The 21,422-nt window shown below is 40.5% G+C and overlaps 1 pseudogene; it reads left to right on the top strand.

The window, feature by feature from the left end:
* Nucleotides 1-17,401: 17,401 nt before the first annotated feature.
* Nucleotides 17,402-19,927, top strand: LOC102267968 (vasculin-like protein 1; annotated as a pseudogene).
* Nucleotides 19,928-21,422: the final 1,495 nt, after the last annotated feature.

Here is a 21,422-nt window from a genome sequence, read left to right as displayed (position 1 = left end):
AAGATTACAACCCCTCATAGGATGAGGACCAAAATGCCTAAAAATTATATGGGACCACAAAATACCCTGAATAGCCAAAACAGTCTTGAGAAAGAAGGACAAAACTGGAAACACCATGCTTCCTGATTTTCTTTATCCATTACACAGCTATCATAATCAAAACAGTGTGCTACTGGTGTAAAAACACACACAGATCAATGGAACAGATTAGAAACCCTAGAAATGAACCCATGCATAAATGGTAAATTAATTTCTGACAAGGAGCCAAGAATATACCATGGGGAAAGGAAAAGGACAGTCTCTTCAATAAACTGGACGACCACATACAAAAGAATGAAACAAGATTATTATCTTAAGTGAAGTCGCTCAGTCGTGTCCGACTCTTTGCGACCCCATGGACTGTAGCCTACAATGCCCCTCCATCCATGGGAGTATCCAGGCAAGAGTACTGGAGTGGGTTGTCATTTCCTTCTCCAGAGGATCTTCCCAACCCAGGGATCGAATCTGGGTCTCCCGCATTGTAGGCAGATGCTTTACCATCTGAGCCACCAGGGAAGTCTTAAACCATGCACAAAAACCAACTCAAAATGGATTAAGGACTGAAATAAAGTCTGAAACCATAAGGCTCCTAGGAGAAACCATAGGAGATAATCTCCTTGACATTGGCTTGACAACGTTTTTTTAGATTTGACACCAAAAGCAAAGGTGATAAAAGCAAAAATAAATAAGAGGGGATCCATCAAACTAAAAAGCTTCCACAGCAAAGGAAAACCATTAACAAATAAAAAGGCAACCTAAAGAATGGGCAAAGGGACTTACCGGGTGGTCCAGGGTTTAAGGATCTGCCTTACAATGCAGGGGCCTCAGGTTCAATCCCTGGCTGGGGAACTAAGTGAGAGGCATAGTAAGGGGCAACTCAGCCCACGTGCCACAGTGAAAGATCCCGCATGCTGCAATGAAGAGCCCACAGCCGCAACTGAGACCCAATGCAGCCAAATAAATAAATATTTATGAAAAGAAAATAGGACAAAATATTTACAAATCATTTATCTGATGAAGGGTTAATATGCAAAATATACATTAATAAAACACTCACATGATTCAATAGCAAAAAAAAAAAAATCTGAAAAATGGGCAGAGGACCTGGATTTTTTTCAAAGAAGACATATAAATGGCCAACAGGTACATGAAAAGGTGCTCAGCATCATCAGGGAAACGCAGATCAAAATCACAAATAATATATTACCTCATACCTGTTAGAATGGCTGTCATCCAAAAGACAGGAGATACCGCATATTGGCAAGGATGTGGAGAAAAGGGAACATTTGTGGACTATTGATAGGAAAGTTAATTAGTGCACCCACTGTGGAAAACAGTATGGAGGTTCCTAAAAAAATTGAAAGTAGGACTCCCATATGATCTAAGCAACCCTACTTCTGGGTACATATCCAAAAGAAACGAAGTCAGTATGTCAAAGAGGTATCTACCTGCCCATGTTCACAGCTGCACTATTCACAATGGCCAAGATATAGAAACAAGCTAAATGTCCATCAACAGATGAATGGGTAAAAGATGTGGGGGGGTGGGGGTTGTGTGTATATGTGTATTATGTGTGTGTGTGTGTGTATTTTATTCAACCATAGGAAAGAAAAATGCAGCTATTTGCAACAATATGGGTGGACCTTAAGGGCTTTATGCTAAGTGAAATAACCCAGACAAAAACAAAGACTGCATGGTATCACATATATGAGGAATCTTAAGGAAAACAAAGTCAAACTTCTAGAAATCAAGAGTAGCAAAGTGATTGTCAAGGGCTGAGGCCTGCGGGACAGAGAGCTTAAAGAAAGGGTACAAACTTTCAATTCTAGCATGTCTACATTCTGAATAGCTAATGTAGACATAAGGAGTACAGTTAACAATACTGTATTGTGTAGTTGAAATTTGCTGAGAGTAGAACTTAAATGTTCTCTATCACACACACATATATGCACATGCACATATACACAAATAAATATAAGAGATGATAGATGTGTTAATTGAGTAGACGGAGGACATTCTTTCACAGTGTTTATGAATATCAACATCACTTCAATGTACAATTTAAATATTCAGTTTTACCTCCATGAAGCTGAAAAAATTTTAAATGCCTAAGACCCCTGAAGAAAGCAAGGCATGATCTGCCATGACTTCATCCCCAAAGACTTTTAGTTATTCTTTTTATTTATTTGCTCCCAATAACAGTATCATTCTTTTATTTTCTCAAAAATGCAAGGACATATACTCAGGTCCTTTGCACATACTGATCCTCCTTCTTTAAATGCTTTCATCTCACTTATCTTTTTAATCCATTCATATCCTGCAATATTCAGCTCAAATATTGCTTCAAGAAACCTTCCTGGATTCACCAGGAAATTTACAATGTCTGACTTGCAATCAAAGATACCAGACATGTATGGAAGCAAGAAAATAGGCCCTGTAATTAAGGTAAAAAAAAATCAACCAAGTGAAATTGACATTGGTGTCAGAATTAGCAGACAAGAATATTAATTGTTGTAATGTATTCCAGATGTTCAAGAAGTTAACTAAAGATGCAAAAATATTTTTAAAGAACCAAATCGAACTTTCTAAATGAAAGCTAGGATTCTGTGATGAAAAATCACTGGAATAGATTAGTGGCAACTAGGTTTTGGAAAAGAAACTTGAATATGTAGCAATAGAAACTATTCAAAATGAAACAAAAGAAAGAAATAATTTAAAAAGAGCATCCATGGGTAGTTGGGCACATTCATTTAACCTTCATGTTTCTTGTATGAATCATGAACTCATTAAGCCTCTTTTGTGTGGGTTTACAGTTTCAAGTCTGGAAATTTTTCAGTCATTATTTCTTCAAACATTTTCTTTACTCTCCCCACAACTCTTTCTTTTCAGAGATTATATATATACTTAAATATATATATATATGTATATTATATACATATATTGTACATTCTATATTATATATTCGTATATGTATATATTATTGTTGCTGTTGTTCAGTCACTCAGTCATGTCCAACTCTTTGCAACCCTATGGACTGCAGCACACCAGCTTTCCCTGTCCTTCACCATCTCCTGGAACCTGCTCCAACTCATGTCCATTGAGTCAGTGATGCCATCCAACCATCTCATCCTCTATCGTCCCTGTCTCCTCCTGCTTTCAATCTTTCTTAGCATCAGGGACTTTTCTAATGAGTCGGCTCTTCATATCAGGTGGCCAAAGCATTGGAACTTCAGCTTCAGCGTCAGTCCTTCTAATAAATATTCAGAATTGGTTTCCTTTAGGATTGACTGGTTTGATCTCCTTACAGTCCAAGGGACTCTCAAGAATCTTCTCCAACATGACAGCTCAAAAGAATCAATAATCTTATAATTTTCAAGGATACAGAAAGCAAGATGTAAAATCACTACTGAAATTATAAAATGTTTTCTAATAATGTCTTAATTCAAAATATTCAGTTTTCGTCACTCTTATTTTGCTCAATACACAAAGCCAGTAACTGAGTGAACATAGCAAATAGAGGAAGGCACGTTGCAGAGGCCAGTTCTGTTCCTGAGCAGACAGGAAGGTTACATTTCTCAGTCTCCACTGCAATTAGGTTGAGACAGGTAACTGAGATCTGGCCAATGGAAGTTGGGTGAAAATTGAGTACTTCCTGGGGTGATTTTTTAAAATATCTCTCATGGGCTTTGCTTACTTTACATGTCCTTACTTTATGTAGCTGCAAGGTACCGGAGGATTGTCTAATCCATATTGTATGTGTGGTAAGAATATGTAATTTTTACTGTAAGTTACTGAGGTTTCAGGGCTTGTTACTGCAAAACAGTCTAAACTACCCTAACTTGGACAATGGAAAGCTACAATTTGACCATCTAATAAAGACAATAAAACTCTTAGAAGAACACATAAGTTTAAATATTCATGACCTTGGATTTGACACTGAATTCTTAGATATGATACCAAAAATATGAACAACATAATCAGGAAAATATAAACATTTGAGTTATGATATTAAGGAAATATAATCACCTCGTGTAATAAAGATATTAAGTAAATGGTTTATTTTTAAAAGGTTTCTTATTTTTAAAAAATAGTCACTGAAATATTTACAAAAGCTATTACGTGACATCTGAAATTTGCTTCAAAAATAGTTCACAGTTTGGGACAGGCGTGGGGAGAGAGGTAGGCAGTACCTTTCTGGTCACGAGTTGGTAACTGTTGAAGCTGAGTGGTAACTACATGGAAGCTTACTATACAGTTCCCTCTACTTTTGTATAAGTCTAAAACTTTTCACAATAAAAGTTAAAAAAAAAAAAAAGAAAGCCAGTGCTTCTGCCCAGGGCTCCCTCCCTAGAAAGGAACGCCCCCAGTGCTGACCCCCAGGGCTCCTACTCGAGCAGGTTGCCCTCTTCTTTCTGTGCCTCCTTACACAGCCTTATCTGAATGCCGGCAAGCCAGCATTTCCATTTCCCTCTCCTGGTTTTGTGCATTTTTGATACTCGCCAAAGCAGCCTCCAATCACACTGATTTGTCTGCCTGGAGAGTCTAAGTTACCTCCAGTACTCTTGCCTGGAAAATCCCATGGATGGAGGAGGCTGGTAGGCTGCAGTCCATGGGGTCACTAAGAGTTGGACACGAATTAGCGACTTCACTTTCACTTTTCACTTTCACGCATTGGAGAAAGAAATGGCAACCCACTCCAGTGTTCTTGCTCAGAGAATCCCAGGGACAGGGGAGCCTGGTGAGCTGCTGTCTATGGGGTCGCACAGAGTCGGACACGACTGAAGCGACTTAGCAGCAGCAGATGCATAAAGTATTGATTTTGTTAGTGCTTATTTACATAGTTATATAGGTTTGGAGTTATCTGCCCTCAACCAAGTTTTCCTATGATCCCTTTGTGATTTTGAAAAAATGCAAGGTTTTTAGGATAATACATATAGGGTGTTACAGCAGAACCAGCAGCATGTGCCTAGAATTTTTTCACAGAAATTAGGGGCAAACTTCAGTGTCAGCTATCACCTCGCCCTCTCTCTCAGGCTGTGTCCAGGAAAAGTTTGCTGTTTCAGAAGAAGTTGCAAAGGCTCAGCTGATGTGCTTAGAAGTACCTAGTTCTCTTTCCTTGCTTCAGTCTTCATCTTGGACTAAATTTATTATGTGGTTGGAGCCAAAAGGAAACAATGAATTCAAACAAAATTCTGTTTCAATTTTTCAGTGGCAGGTCTTTGGTGGTCTCTCTCCATCCCAGAGAACTCATGCTTTTGAACTATGGCGTTGGAGAAGACTCTTGAGTGTCCCTTGGACTCCAAGGAGATCAAACCAGTCCATCCTAAAGGAAATTAGTCCTGATATTCATTGGAAGGACTGATGTTGAAGCTGAAATTCCAATACTTTGGCCACCTGATGCAAAGAATATACTCATTGGAAAAGACTCTGATGCTGGGAAAGATTGAAGGCAGGAGGAGAAGGGGACGACGAAGGATGAGATGGTTGGATGACATCACCAACTCAACAAACATGTGTTTGAGTAAGCTCTGGGAGTTGGTGATGGACAGAGAGGCCTGGCAAGCTGCAGTCCATGGGGTTGCAAAGAATCGGACACAACTGAGCAACTGAACTGAACTGAACTCCTTCCTGGAATAGTATTCAAAAGCCCAACCATTCCTAACTGGACAGAAAAATGAAACAATGGTAGAAAGCTCTGGAGCCATGCTCTTGATCGAAGTTTCTTGAGCATTGATTTTTTTCCCCCTAAGTGTCTGGTTAATCTCCACCACATGCATCTCTGAAAATAAAAAGAGACAGCCAATTGGTTCATCTGATGACATTTGATGGCCAAAACTGATGACATATTTCCCCAGCTTCTCATTGTCCACAGTCCTGCTGAATCAACCAGGGGAGCTTCTGGTCAAGTGACCACAACTACGACCATCCAGAAATGAAGTTTCCATCTTTGGACAAAGAGCTGGAAAATTTACAAAGGTGAAGTGGAAGATAATGTCCATTACCCTCTTTCTGTGAACAGCTTAGACAAGTAGAAGTTACAAGTTGGTTATATAATTAATAAAGGATTTGGAGAATCATGTAGTTCTCAAATGAAACACCTTCATATCATATAGTCCAACTCTATCATTTTCCAGATAAAGAAGCTGGACGCACACTGGAGCAAAAGGACCTGTCCAAAGTCACATTGAAAAAGCAAGAGGGTTCCAGAAAAACATCTATTTCTGCTTTATTGACTATGCCAAAGCCTTTGCCTGTGTGGATCACAACAAACTGTGGAAAATTCTTCAAGAGATGGGAATACCAGATCACCTGACTTGCCTCTTGAGAAATCTGTATGCAGGTCAGGAAGCAACAGTTAGAACTGGACAGGGAACAACAGACTGGTTCCAAATAGGAAAGGGAGTACGTCAAGGCTGTATATTGTCACCCTGCTTATTTAACTTATATGCAGAGTACATCATGAGAAACTCTGGGCTGGAAGAAGCACAAGCTGGAATCAAGATTGCTGGGAGAAATATTAATCACCTCAGATATGCAGATGACACCACCCTTATGGCAGAAAGTGAAGAACTAAAGAGCCTCTTGATGAAAGTGAAAGACAAGAGTGAAAAAGTTGGCTTAAAACAACATTCAGAAAACTAAGATCATGGCATCTGGTCCCATCACTTCATGGCAAACAGATGAGGAAACAGTGGCTGACTTTATTTTTTTGGACTCCAGAATCACTGCAGATGGTGACAGCAGCCATGAAATTAAAAGACACTTGCTCCTTGGGAAAAAAGTTATGACCAACCTAGGCAACATATTAAAAAGCAGAGACATTACGTTGTCAACAAAAGTCCATCTAGTCAAAGCCATAGTTTTTCCAGTAGTCATGTATGGATGTGAGAGTTGGACTATAAAGAAAGCTGAGCACCAAAGAATTGATGCTTTTGAACTGTGGTGTTGGAGAAGACTCTTGAGAGTCCCTTGGACTGCAAGGAGATCCAACCAGTCCATCCTAAAGGAGATCAGTCCTGAATATTCATTGGAAGGACTGATGCTGAAGCTGAAACTCCAATACTTTGGCCACCTGATGCAGAGAGCTGACTCATTTGAAAAGACACTGATGCTGGGAAAGATTGAAGGTGGGAGGAGAAGGGGACAACAGAGGATGAGATGGCTGGATGGCATCACTGACTCGAAGACCATGAGTTTGGGTAAACTCCGGGAGTAGGTGATGGACAGGGAAACCTGGCATGCTGCAGTCCATGGGGTCACAAAGAGTTGGACATGACTGAGCAACTGAACTAAACTGAACTGAACTGAAAGTCACAAAGCTGACTGGGGCAGGACTGAGACAAGAGACCCTGTCAGGGTGCCATACAGCACACCTGAGGGACACCTGCCCAGATCTGGAGCTGTTAGAGGAAAGTTCCCAGGGAAGAGCACAGTGAAGCAGAATCCTGGGGGATACAAGGGGGTTAGCTGATGAAAGGGGAGAAGAAGTGTTCAAGGAGACAAGTCTGCAGCAGACCAGAGCTGAGAGAGAACATAGTGTCCAGCAGGCAGATGGATTTGCCAAGGAGCAGGGGAGTCAGGTAATTCCTAAAAGAATCTGGATTTGATCCTGAGGGTACAGAGAACCTCTGAGGACATTTCAGCCAGGACTCTCCACTCCAGGCTACATTTCACATAGTGTTCCTCCCACCCTCCACCTGCAGCTCAGCCTCCTGTGACACCAGTTCTAGACCAGGACAAGAGGTCTACAGGAGCAGCAGACTGGGACAAGCTCTGGGTCCTTGGCCTTGTGGTCTGTCTCACTGTTGGAGTGTGATGGCTAAATATGTGTCAACTTGACTGGACCACAGGCGCCCAGGTATTCGTCTATACATCATTTCTGGAGGTGCCTATGAGGATATTTCCAGATGATATGAGCATTTAAATCTGTAGAGTACAAAAGCAGATTGCCCTCCCCAATATGGGTGGGCATCTTTGAATCCACTGAGGGCATGGAGAGAGTAAAAAGGCAGAGAAAGGGAGGAATCTCTGTCTCTCTCTCTCTCTCTTTCTGTCTCTCTCTCTCTCTCTCTCTGCCTGACTGCTTGAGCTGCCTCTCCTGGCAGTGATGTAAAAGCAAGAGACCATGGAACTTCTCATATGGAACTTCTCCATAGCCACGTGGGCCAAGTCCCTATGATACACGCCTATAAACACACACACACACACACACACACACACCCTATCGATTCCATTTCTTTGGATAAGCTCCACGGGGGAGGTTCACTTCCTTATCTGGTTGTTTTGCTAGTAACTGTGTCATACAGCTTTAAGATCTTTGAAGCAGATGCTCACGCAATCAAAAGCTTAATGTCAGGCACTTACACTACAATGTATGTGCTGTATATATATAGCTTATATGCAGGCTTAGAAAGATGACTGGAAGGACATCTATTAAAATGGTATACTTGGGTGGTTGTAGGTTTACAGCTGATTTTTAAATATCCTGTCATCAAATTTTGATAAATCTGCAACAGTTTTAGAATCAGAAAGACTTAATATAGAAAATGTTTATAACTTCAATCCTAAAGAAAATCATGTTGCAGTTCAGTTTATTTTAAGAAGAAAGTTGACCATGACATTATCTTCATTCCATAAAGATTCAATGAGAGGGTAATGACCATAAAAATGTAGCTATGTCTAAATACTAGCCGGATGGTTGGTATCACAAGCTGGTGCTTTTCCAAAATATTTCTGAAAACTGGGCTGGGAACCAGGGCTTGGTGAAAAGAAAATGTTTATCTTTTAGAGGGTTCTTATTCCAAATAAAGGCTTTAATTTATAAAAAGGACATTATAAAAATTTACATTATCATTTTAAGCCATAGTGTCTTGATAAATCGGAGAAGGCAATGGCACCCCACTCCAGTACTCTTGCCTGGAAAATCCCATGGATGGAGGAGCCTGGTAGGCTGCAGTCCATGGGGTTGCTAAGAGTCAGACACGACTGAGCGACTTCACTTTCACTTTTCACTTTCATGCATTGGAGAAGGAAATGGCAACCCACTCCAGTGTTCTTGCCTGGAGAATCCCAGAGACGGGGGGAGCCTGGTGGGCTGCCATCTATGGGGTCACACAGAGTCGGACACGACTGAAGTGACTTAGCAGCAGTCTTGATAAATATATTCATATTTTCTGAGAGAACGGTTCTATTTTATAATCAATTTTTTTTAACTAGCACTGGAAAATAAGATTTTGAGGCACATGAAAATATCATTGATAGACAACAGTGCAGCAATTTGATTTTTCAGTCTCCTAGGCAGGGATGGGCCAGGGGCATTTAAAAATGGATAAATATCCGCAATGAGGTTGCTACTCCCACTCCAGACTTCTTTGACCACTCTGCAACAGCTTCAGGGAATCCGTTGAAACTGATCCCTGAACCCAGTGAGACTACATGGAAGGCTGGCCTCTTCTGGGAACACACAAGGAACTCTGGACCTGCTTCTTTCTCAGCAAGTTGATGGTGAAGGTCTATGAGGCAAATTCCAGGGGTGCTCCCTTCCTTCCTCTTCCTTCCTGTCCGTGTTATTTCTCCAGCTCTTTCTGTCTTTCCAATTCTATTACCTCTTACTACTAGAATCTGCAGGGGCAAAATGATGTAGAATATTGTGTCATGAATTTTTGGAACTGGAAGGAGAAATATCTAAATTGCCCAATAATTGAGCCATGAGCATGTTACTTGGGTTTCAGTGATTAGATAATTGCCCCAGTGCTTCCCTTGTGGATAAGTATGGTCTAGCCATCCTTGGGGAGACACTAGCATCCTATGAAGGGGTTCATGAAGTCAAAGCTATTTTCATGATAACACTAAGAAGCTATTTGTCTTTCTCATTCCCTCTGAGTGGTGGGATTTGCTAGGGGGTTACATGATGAGTGGAATCTCAGCAGACTAAATTCAGAATGATATAACTGTTTGATATGATATGAAAATCTAACTATTTTCTATTAAGGTAGAGGTTAAAGACCCCCTTCATGGATGACAGCTTTGTTGTGGCAAAGGGGCTTGCATAATTCAATAAGCCATGAGCCATGCCGTGCAGGGCCACCCAAGATGGACGGGTCGTAGTGGAGAGTTCTGGCAAAACACAGTCTGCTAAAGGAGAAAATGGCAACCCACTCCAGAATTCATGCCTGGAGAATCTCATTGACAGTATGAAAAGGCAAAGAGATATGACACCAGAAGATGAGCCCATCGGGTCAGAAGGCTTCCAAAATATTACTGGGGAAGAGCAGAGGGCAATTACTAATAGCTTCACTGGTGGCTCAGATGGTAAAGAATCTGCCTGCTTCACTGGTGGCTCAGATGGTAAAGAATCTGCCTGCAATGCAGGAAACCTGGACTCTATCCTTGGGTTGGGAAGATCCCCTGGAGGAGAGATGGCAACCCACTCCAGTATTCTTGCCTGGAATATCCCACGGACAGAGAAGCCTTGTGGGCTACAGTCCATGGAGTCGCAAAGAGTCGGACACGACTGAGCAACTAATCACACACAGCAAGAAAGAATGAAGTGGCTGGGCCAATGCAGAAATGATGCTCAGCTGTGGATGTGTCTGGTGGTGAAAATAAAGTCCGATGATGTAAAGAACAATATTGCATAGGAACCTGGAATGTTAGTCCATGAATCAAGGTAAACTGGACATGGTCAGGCAGGAGATAGCAAGAGTAAACATTGACATCTTAGGAATTAATGAACTAAAATAGATGGGAATGGGTGGATTTAATTCAGATGAACATTATATCTACTACTATGGGCAAGAATCTCTTAGAAAAAATGAAGCAGCCCTCATAGTAAACAAAAGAGTCTGAAATGCAGTACTTGGGTGCAATCTCAAAAATGACAGAATGATCTCAGTTCATTTCCAAGGCAAGACATTCAACATTACAGTTATTCAACTTTATATTCTAACCACTGATGCTGAAGAAGCTTAAGTTGAATGGTTCTGTGAAGACCTACAACACCTTCTATAACTAACATCAAAAAAGATGTCATTTTCACCGTAGTAGACTGGAATGCAAAAGTAGGAAGTCAAGAGACATCAGGAATAACAGCCAAGTTTGGCCTTGGAGTACAAAATGAAGCAGGGCAAAGGCTATCAGAGTTTTGTCAAGAGAACATGCTGGTCATAGCAAACACATTTTTCCAACAACCAAAGAGACGACTCTACAAATGGGCATCACCAGATGGTCAATACTGAAACCAGATTGATTCTGTTCTTTGCTGCCAAAGATGGAGAAGCTCTATACAGTCAGTAAAAACAAGACCTGGAGCTGACTGTAGCTCAGATCATGAGTTCCTTATTGAAAATTTCAGTCTTAAATTGAAGAAAGTAGGGAAAACCACTAGGCCATTCTGGTGTGACCTAAATCAAATCTCTTAGGATTACACAGTGGAGGTAATGAATAGATTCAAGGGAATACATCTGTTAGACAGAGTGCCTGAAGAACTATGGATAGAGGTTTGTAACACTGTACAAGAGGCAGTGACCAAAACCATCCTAAAGAAAAAGAAATACAAGAAGGCACAATGGTTGTCTGAGGAGGCTTTACAAATAGTTCAGGAAAGAAAAGAAGCAAAGGCAAAGGAGAAAGGGAAGGATACAAGGATGGGCACTACAAAGGACAGAAACAGTAAGGACCTAACAAAAGCAGAAGAGATTAAGAGGAGGTGACAAGAATGCACAGAATGATACAAAAAGGTTTAATAATCGCATAACCACAGTGGTGTGGTCACTCACCTAAAGCCAGACTTTCTGGAGTGTGAAGTCAAGTGGACTACAGGAAGCATTACTACTAACAAAGCTAGTGGAGGTGATGAAATTCCAGCCGAGCTATTTAAAATCCTAAAAGATGATGCTGTTCAAGTGTTTCACTCAATATGTCAACAAATTTGGAAAACTCAGCAGTGGCCACAGGACTGGAAAAGGTCCATTTTTATTCCAATCCTAAGAAAGAGAAATGCCAAAGAATGTTCAAACTACCATACAATTGTGCTCATTTCACATGCTAGCAAGATTATGCTCAAAATTCTTCAAGCTAGGCTTCAGCAGTAAGTAAACCAAGAATTTCCAGATGTACAAGCTGGGTTTTAAAAAGGCAGAGGCACCAGAAATCACATTGTCAACATTCATTGGATCATGGAGGAAGCAAGGGAATTCCAGAAAATCATCTACTTCTGTTGCATTGACTATGTTAAAGCCTTTGACTGGGTGGATCACAAAAACTGTGGAAAATTCTTAAAGAGATGGGAGTACCAGACAAATTTACCTTCTCCTGAGAAACCTGTATGCGGGTCAAGAAGCAACAGTTAGAACCAGACATGGAACAATGGGCTGGTTCAAAATTGGGAAAGGAGTACAACAAGGCTGTATATTGCCACCCTGCTTATTTAATTTATATGTAGAATACATCATGCAAAATACTGGGTTGTATGAATCACAAGATGGAATCAAGATTGCCAGGAGAAATATCAACAACCTCAGAGATGCAGATGATAATACTCTAATGGCAGAAAGTAAAGAGGAACTAAAGAACCTCTTTAATGATGAGGGTGAAAGAGGACAGTGAAAAAGCTGGCTTGAAACTCAATGTTAAAAAAAAAAAAAAAAAACTAAGATCATGGCATTCAGTCCCATCACTTCATGGCAAATAGGATAAAAATTGGAAACAGTGACATTTTATTTTCTTGGGCTCCAAAATCACTGCAGATGGTGACTGCAGCCATGAAATTAAAAGGCACTTGTTCCTTGGAAGAAAAGCTATGACTAACCTACACAGCATATTAAAAAGTAGAGACATTACTTTGCTGACAAAAGTCTGTCTAGTCAAAGCTATGACTTTTCCAGTAGTGATATACGGATGTGAGGGTTGGAACATAAAGAAGGCTGAGTACTGAATAATTGATGCTTTGAACTGTGATGTTGGAGAAGACTCTTGAGAGTCCTTTGGATTGCAAGGAGATCAAATCAGTCAATCCCAAAGGAAATCAGTCCTGGATATTCATTGAAAGGACTGATTCTGAAGCTGAAGCTCCAACATTTTGGCCACCTGATGCAAAGAGCTGACTCATTGGAAAAGACCCTGATGCTGGGAAAGATTGAAGGTAAAAAATTAAAATTAAATTAAAAAAAAAAGTAAAAGGGGGCAGCAGAGGATGAGATGGTTGGATGGCATCACCAACTCAATGGACATGGGTTTGAGTAAACTCTGGGAGCTGGTGAAAGACAGGGAGGACTGCCGTGCTTCAGTCCATAAGGTCGCAAAGAGTCGGACACAACTGAGCAACTGAACTAAACTGATGAAAGGTGAGGAAAGAAAAACATGTTTAGGGACAGGAAGTCAAGGATGATAGTTATAGTAAAAGACATAGTGACCATCTCCCCCTCCCAGTGAGATCTGGCCTTTCACATTTTAGCTTCTGAGGTCATATATCACCAAGAGAGGATCCAAGAACCAAAAAGTCACAGATATGCATCCATGAAGAGAAGTGAAGGCAGAGCTCGAGAGAAATAATGCCTCAGGTTGTCACACTTGGAAACACATTTGCTGGCAGGTTATGAAAGTTGGTGAAAAGACATGCATACTTAGTTTCTCAATCATGTCTGACCCTTTGTAGCCTTTTGGACTGTAGCCCATTGAGGCTTCTCCATTCATGGGATTTTTCAGGCAAGAATGCTGGAGTGGGTTGCCACTTCCTTCTCCAAGGGATCTTCCCAACCCAGGGATTGAATCTGCATCTCCTGTGTCTCCTACATAGCAGGCAGAGTCTTTATCTGCTGAGCCATCAGGGAAGCTCTGAAAGTGAAAAGATACACGTGGTGTCATTCAGGTCACTTGTGCAGGACAGACAGCCTAGGCTGGGAGTAAGCTGTTAGCATATATGTGTATATTCTGCTTTCTGACCACTCCTCCTTTCCTTTTTTTTTTTTTTTTTCCAAGTATTTGTTGAATTGAGCACCCACCATGTGAGTAGCCCTGAAGGGAGTGATTGTGAGAGAGGTTGTGGGGACTTGTTTGCCAAACAACCTGATTACTAGGATGAATTTTTAACCATCCTGGAGATTTTACATTGTGTTCTTTCCAAAAGTGGTAGTGAGGCTGATAGGGAAGTTGAAGCCAGATTACCCAAATCTCTCTGATATTTTGATAAACATTATAGTTTTAAGAAGGTCTTTCTTTCCAGACAGATTACAGAGAAATATCAGTAAAATGAGTCATCCTTAATGCTTCTCATCATCAGAATAATCATGGCCAATAATCCTATAAGGGATGGAATGTTACAGGGTATGGTGGAGCAGAGGGACATTTTGCAAAAAGATAGTAAATTTTGTCCTAAAATTCTATAAATCCAAATACAACTGTGAATATATTTTCATAGCAGTTTGAGTTTCCCTCCAGGAATCAGCAAGGGATGATCCTCCTGCTTTATCTTAAAAGAAACTGAATGCTGAGATGAATTCACTGCTTTCTGAAAAAGACATGAAAAACCCAGGTGGCAGCTTGTGGGTCTATCGATGTTCTGCCATGACTCCTCTCCAGGTCTATATTTAGTGTGATCTGATTGAGTGAGATCACACGCTCAGAATAAACTAAGCCCAGAATATCAGCTATGATTTACTTCCAGAGGCAGTAATAAATCTCCCTCTTGAAATTGTGTTTGTTTGCTGCTGGCTAGGTTCCTGCTCCACTTGTATTATGCCTCAAAGCTATAAATACATAAAATTTTAAATGGACAAAAGATCTATCTGATAGATATTTGCTCCAATGATTGCATCCTGTAGGCACAGATTAATCTCTTTAAAATATTATTATTTATGATCATTTCTTCAGGGATCCATCTATTCAGTTAAATAAAAATACCAACTTCTGGTAATCACCTACCTCACAGTGGATTTCCTACTAAGTGAAATAAAGTCTGAATTTCTCTCAGCTACTGAAAATAGCAATTTCACCACAACAGCAAGAAAATAATCCTAGTAGGCAAAGATATTTGAGTCAAGTTAGACTTGGAAACATAGTGCCTTGGTCTTGGGATTAGGTCACAGAAAGTTAGCTCCCTATCCATCTATGGTGACTGAATTTGAGCTGGGTAGAGTTTGTGGGCACATCTTAGAAGAGACAAGGTGGATATTTGCATTCCAGTGATCATAGCCTGACATATCCCAGGTGAGGCTGTTTAGTGCCCTTCTGAAGACAACACAAGGTCCTTTGCTGCCTGGGTGAGCATCTTCACCTCATAATTCAGGAAGGGCAAAATAGGAGATGGCCATGTGGAGCCTGGATTGGATGCAACCAAGTCATTTCACTGGGCTCCTGGGGTTGAAGTTTTATGGCTACTCAAAATCAGGCAGCTGTTTCTTCCCAGGCAGACTTGCAGATTCCACAACCCTGGGTACTCACTCCCACTTTTGAATGAGGAGAAGAGTCAATCAAACAAAACCAGTCCAGAATTAATACACGTAAAAGAATTACCAGAAAAGAACATTAAAATAGCTAATACAAATATTTGCCTTCTGTTTTCAAAGTTGAGACTTGAAAAATATATTTTAAAAGCACTCAATTCAAGTTTTTTGACAGGGAAACTATAATTTCTGAGAGAAAAAATAAACTAGATGAAATTAACAAAAGATTAGACATTGCAGAGGAAACGATTAGTGATTTTAAAGACATAGCAATAGAAACTATCCAAACTCAAACTGTGAAAAAATGAAATCAGAAAGTACCAGTAAGTTGTGGGACAACTTCCAAAGACCCAACATACATTTAGTTGGAGGCCCTGAAGAAGATATGACTGGGGGAAGAGAAAAAAATGTTTGAAGAAATGGTGGACATTTTTTTTTTCAAACAACGAAAATCCGCAGATGTTTAGAGGTGCAATGAAATCCAAGCACAAGAAACATGAAGAAAATCAAACCAAGATACATCATAATTAAACTACTTGAAACTAGTGACAAGAATAAAACCTTAAGTCAGAAGAGGAAAAACAATATATGTACAGAGGGAAAAGGTAAGTATAAAAGCAAATTTATCACCCAAAACTATGCAGATAGCAACACAGAAAAATAATATCATGAAAGTATTGAAAGGGGAAACTATCTGTTAATCTAGAACTCAACATCCATCAAAGATGTCTTTCATTCGATTTTTGGGAAGACCTTTGTTATGGATGTGGGCTCTCCACCTCTGCCGGATCAGGAAGCTGGGGACACGCCCTCAGACGCCGCGACTGGCACCTAACCGTAGCCCCTCCACTGCCCGTGATAGATTCCTGTGGCTTTTTAAATGATTGAACAATGATGAAAATGGATGCAAAGTGACCTTTCTACTGAAGCAGAAGATTCTTATTACCCTCCATTAACTCAATTTAGTCTTCAGAAACAGGCAGAACGAGTGAAACACAGAAAACTGAAAAGAAGAAAACCTCACTTTGGAACTTTCTCCATGACTGTTCTTAAGCCCTTCCTTTCTACTTGTTTTAATTTTGCTTTGAATTTATAAATAGTGAAGACCAAAGAAATAGAAGAAATATTTGGGAGTTTTATACCAAGAAATTTGCCTTGAAAGCTGCTATTCTTGGAGTGAAATCATATCAAGTTCCTGTCTGTTGTTTTTTTTTTAACAAGGTTTCTTACGTCCTTAGATTTTGAAGGATAAGACAAATATAAACTCATACCTGCAGACTATTTTTAGCAGCCATGTAAGAATAATGAGATTTGTAAATTAACGGCTTTGTAATGTGGATGGATGTTTTGCCACTAGAGTTGACTACTCAGAAGATCTTTTATAGCTCTTCAATGTTTTATTTTTGATCTATCACTTCAATGACATTATTTGACCAAACAGAAGTCATTCTGTCTTTCTAAGCTATGATCTTGTTATGAACAGCATTTGCATTCACTGTGCAGATGTCCACGTATCATCTATTTAAGCAACATCATAGTGCCATCACTCAAGGAAGTTGAATGAGCTGAACATTGATGTAGCTCTTTCCCCTTCTCCCATTTTTTAAATGGAACAAATACGTTTTATGTTCCCCTCTCTCCCCTTTTTCCTTCCCCTTTGGGAAATATGTCAGGAAGTAGATAGTTTAAGATGAGCAGTTGAGGGGACTGAGAGATTGATCCACACAGAGCCTGGCTTCTTTGTGCTTCATCGTAAGGCATTCTGCTGGCCAGCCTAATTAAGTACCCCCTTTACAAGAGAACCTCATGGAAATCCAGCTGGCAACTCAAAGTTCAGGAAGCAGGACCACAGAGATTATACTCTGGGATCCTGGCCATTAGGTTGGAGGCCTCACCTTGTTGAAAAGAGACACTGGATTTAAATGGTGCAGCGTGACTTTGTTCCTGCTCGGCTAAATTTCTCAACACCGCAGTCAGCTAAGTCACCTACAGTGACCTTCGAAAAACATGGAGGGCACCTATCCCAAGGAGATGTAGATTTGGAGTAAGCTGTTGTAGACATAATTCCTCTGATGGCTTTTTCACAATGGACCTCTTCAGATAATAGGAGATTCTTGGCACCAGCCCTCCCTGTTCTGCCATGATTCTGTGGACTCTGGTGTCTCTAAGGGAGCGTATGCTGGAATCACAGGGGACCTATCTAGTTGGCATGGCTCTGCATTAGGTCATGATGGTATGAGCCAGCATATGGGGTTGGCACTGGAAACCATCACCACTGGAATGGCAGCTTCCGCTCCAAGAAAGAATGTGCCTTTTAGGAAAAGCCACCTACAGATATTAGGAGAGAGAAGAAAGAAGATAAGATGGAAAAGTTTGAAGAGGAAGACTTTCCTTCTTTGAATCCAGAAACTGGCAAACAGAATCAGCCATGCAGACCTATTGAGACCCCTTCTAGAGTGTGAGAAAACCCACCTGGTGCCAAGCAGCCCTCCAAAATGCTAGTCATCAAAAAAGTTTTCAAAGAAGATCCTGCTGCCGCCTTCTCTGCTGCATTCACCAGGATCTCATCATGCAAATGGAAACAAATCATTAACTATGGTTCCAAGTGTCTATAAGAACCTGGTTCCTAAGCCTGTACCACCTCTATCCAACACCAGTGCATGGAAAGCTAACAGAATGGAACACAAATCAGGATCCCTTTCCTCTAGCCAGTTTAGTTCATTTCAGTCACTCAGTTGTGTCTGATTCTATGCGACCCCAGGAACCGCAGCACACCAGGCTTCTCTGTCCATCACCAACTCCTGGAATTTACTCAAACTCATGTCCATGGAGTCAGTGATGCCATCCAACCAGCTCATCCTCTGTCTTCCCCTTCTCCTTCTGCCCTCAATCTTTCCCAGCATCAGCATCTTTTCAAATGAGTCAGCTCTTCGCATGAGGTGGCCAAAGTATTGGAGTTTCAGCTTCAACATCAGTCCTTCCAATGAACACCCAGGACTGATCTCCTTTAGGATGGACTGGTTGAATCTCCTTGCAGTCCAAGGGACTCTCAAGAGTCTTCTCCAACACCACAGTTCAAAAGCATCAATTCTTTGGCGCTCAGCTTTCTTTATAGTCCAACTCTCACATCCATACATGACCACTGGAAAAACCATAGCCTTGACTAGATGGACCTTTGTTGGCAAAGTAATGTCTCTGCTTTTAATATGCTGTCTAGGTTGGTCATAACTTCCTTTCCAAAGAGTAATCGTCTTTTAATTTCATGGCTGCAATCACCATCTGCAGTGATTTTGGAGCCCAAAAAAATAAAGTCTGACACTGTTTCCCCATCTATTTCCCATGAAGTCATGGGACCAGATGCCATGATCTTAGTTTTCTGAATGTTGAGCTTTAAGCCAACTTTTTCACTCTCCTCTTTCACTTTCATGAAGAGGCTGTTTAGTTCTTCTTCACTGTCTGCCATAAGCATGGTGTCATCTGCATATCTGAGGTGATTGATATTTCTCCCAGCAATCTTGATTCCAGCGTGTGCTTCTTCCAGCCCAGAGTTTCTCATGATGTACTCTGCATATAAGTTAAATAAGCAGGGTGACAATATACAGCCTTGATGTACTCCTTTTCCTGTTTGGAACCAGTCTATTGTTCCATGTCCAGTTCTAACTGTTGCTTCCTGACCTGCATACAGGTTTCTCAAGAGGCAGGTCAGGTGGTCTGGTATTCCCATCTCTTTCAGAATTTTCCACAGTTTATTGTGATCCACACAATCAAAGACATTCCTTTAGCCAAGAGTCTGCTTTTACAGACCAATCTGTTATCAAACCAGTAGTACTGGCTGGTGGTATAGTTTTAAGCTCTCCCAAAGAGAGCCCCACCAGCACCACTCCTCCAATTGAGATCAGCTCCTCTCATCTGACCAAGTTGACCTGCCGAACTACTGACAGGAAGAGCGAGCTCCTGAAGACTCTGAAGGATGACCGGAATGGGGACTTCTCAGAGGGCAGAGAGTGTGAGAAGTTGAAAGATTTGGAGGACAATAACACACCTGAACCAACGGAAAATGAGAGGAAGGCTGTTATCAGAATGGTCTTGCTCTCCCTGTAGAAGAGGAAGGGGAAGTCCTCTCTCACTCACTGGAAGCAGAGCACAGGTTACTGAAAGCAATGGGATGGCAGGAGTATCCTGAAAATGATGAGAATTTCCTTCCCCTCACAAAGGATGACCTCAGAGAGTACCACATGAAGACAGAGCAGCTGATAAGAAACGGCTTTAGGAAGAATGGCTTCTTGCAGTCGAAGTTCCAACCTATTCTCCCCTTGGAGGACCACTTGCAGAGCAGAGTTTGAGGACTCAGACACAGAGACAAGCAGCAGTGAGACATCTGATGACAATGCCTGGAAGTAGGCATATAAATGCTCACAGTTAAATCTGACCCAGTAAACTCAGCTTGTGTGTTTAGGGATTATACAGAAGAAATCGTTCTTTTCCTTTTCTTATGTTATTGTTGAATACTTCATGCACAGGAAAAATAATCATATCCCAAAGAGAGAGCGAACAATTGGCTTGTTTAGCTTTTGTTGTTGTTCTTCCCTGTTATCTGCTTAATAGAGAGAACTTTGTGTGGTGGGAAATATTTTTAAAACACACACACATACACACAGTATATATGGGGCAATGCACAGGACAGAGCTGGCAGTGCAGAAAGGAAGAGACACTGGTCTGCAGCAGCAGCTTCTACTACCAGCCCTTGGGGCACTCACCCCTGTGCTCAAGCAATCACTGTCAATGACAAAGTGACTATTGAAGTTATAATTGTATTAAATTAATGCTAATAATTTGGATATTTTATTTTATTTCTGGCTGCTCAGGTAAGGTTAGCCCTTAACCAAGCATATGTGGTTTTTTCCCCCCTTTTTTTCTTTCTGGGTACAGCTGTAAAATATTTGGATATAGGAAGTGTTGTGCTATTCTTGAAGCCTTGATATTCAGGGTGGATTGTAAAATATAAATTTTTGTGAGATTTCAAAGATTAAGATTACTTTGATAACATTATTTACAGATTTAAAAGATGTTGTTATCACAGGTCTGTTGAGGGGGAAAGCTACTGCATAAAATAACTAACTTGAAATAAATAGTTTGCATTAGTTTGGTGGGAAAAAAGTTTTAATTTTAAAAAGCAAAATCCAATGTATTTCAAATTTACAAAGGCTCAAAGAATTTCTTATAAATAGACCTCGAACCCAGGTCTCCCACATTGCAGGTGGATTCTTTACCATATGAGCCAGCAGGGAAGCCCAGGAGTAGACTCATACATCAGGAAATGTTAAGGGGTGTCTCTGCAAGCAGGTAGGTGATTAAATCAGATGAAAATAGGATAAAGGGATAAAGCACCAGAAATTGTGTCTACATGAGTGAAAATACATGGTTTCTTCCTATTGTTTAAACCCTTTTAAAAGAGATTTGCTTCTATAAAAATACAAACTATGGATTTTGAGATTTGTAGTAAGCATTAGAAACTGGATGGTAACAAAGCTATAAAGCATAGGAGGGGAGGAATTAAAGCTTACTCCTGTGGCTTTCTTGGATATGCAGTGGTCTAACATCACTTGAAAATAGACCATGACAAGTATACCAGAAACCCAGAGTAACCACTAAAATAACAAAATACAATGTTTTTCTTTAATTATCCAACTAAAAGAAAAGACATAAATTGCCAGTATTCAAAGATGAGAGAAGTGACATCATCACAGATTCCACATATATTAAAAAGAATTATAAGGGAAAACTGTGAACAACTTTTTGTTAATAAATTTGATAACTGAAATGGATAAATTCCTTAAAATTCACCAGCTGCCAAAGTTCATTTAAAAAGAAAGAGATAACCTGATAGAAATAAAATAAATAAAAGCAATATAGTCAATATAAAACTCAGTATTCTGAGTAGTT

This window comes from Bos mutus, chromosome 8, assembly GCF_027580195.1.
Source record: "Bos mutus isolate GX-2022 chromosome 8, NWIPB_WYAK_1.1, whole genome shotgun sequence".
NCBI classification, from domain to species: Eukaryota; Metazoa; Chordata; class Mammalia; order Artiodactyla; family Bovidae; genus Bos; species Bos mutus.
This window is presented reverse-complemented; position numbering and strand designations above follow the sequence as displayed.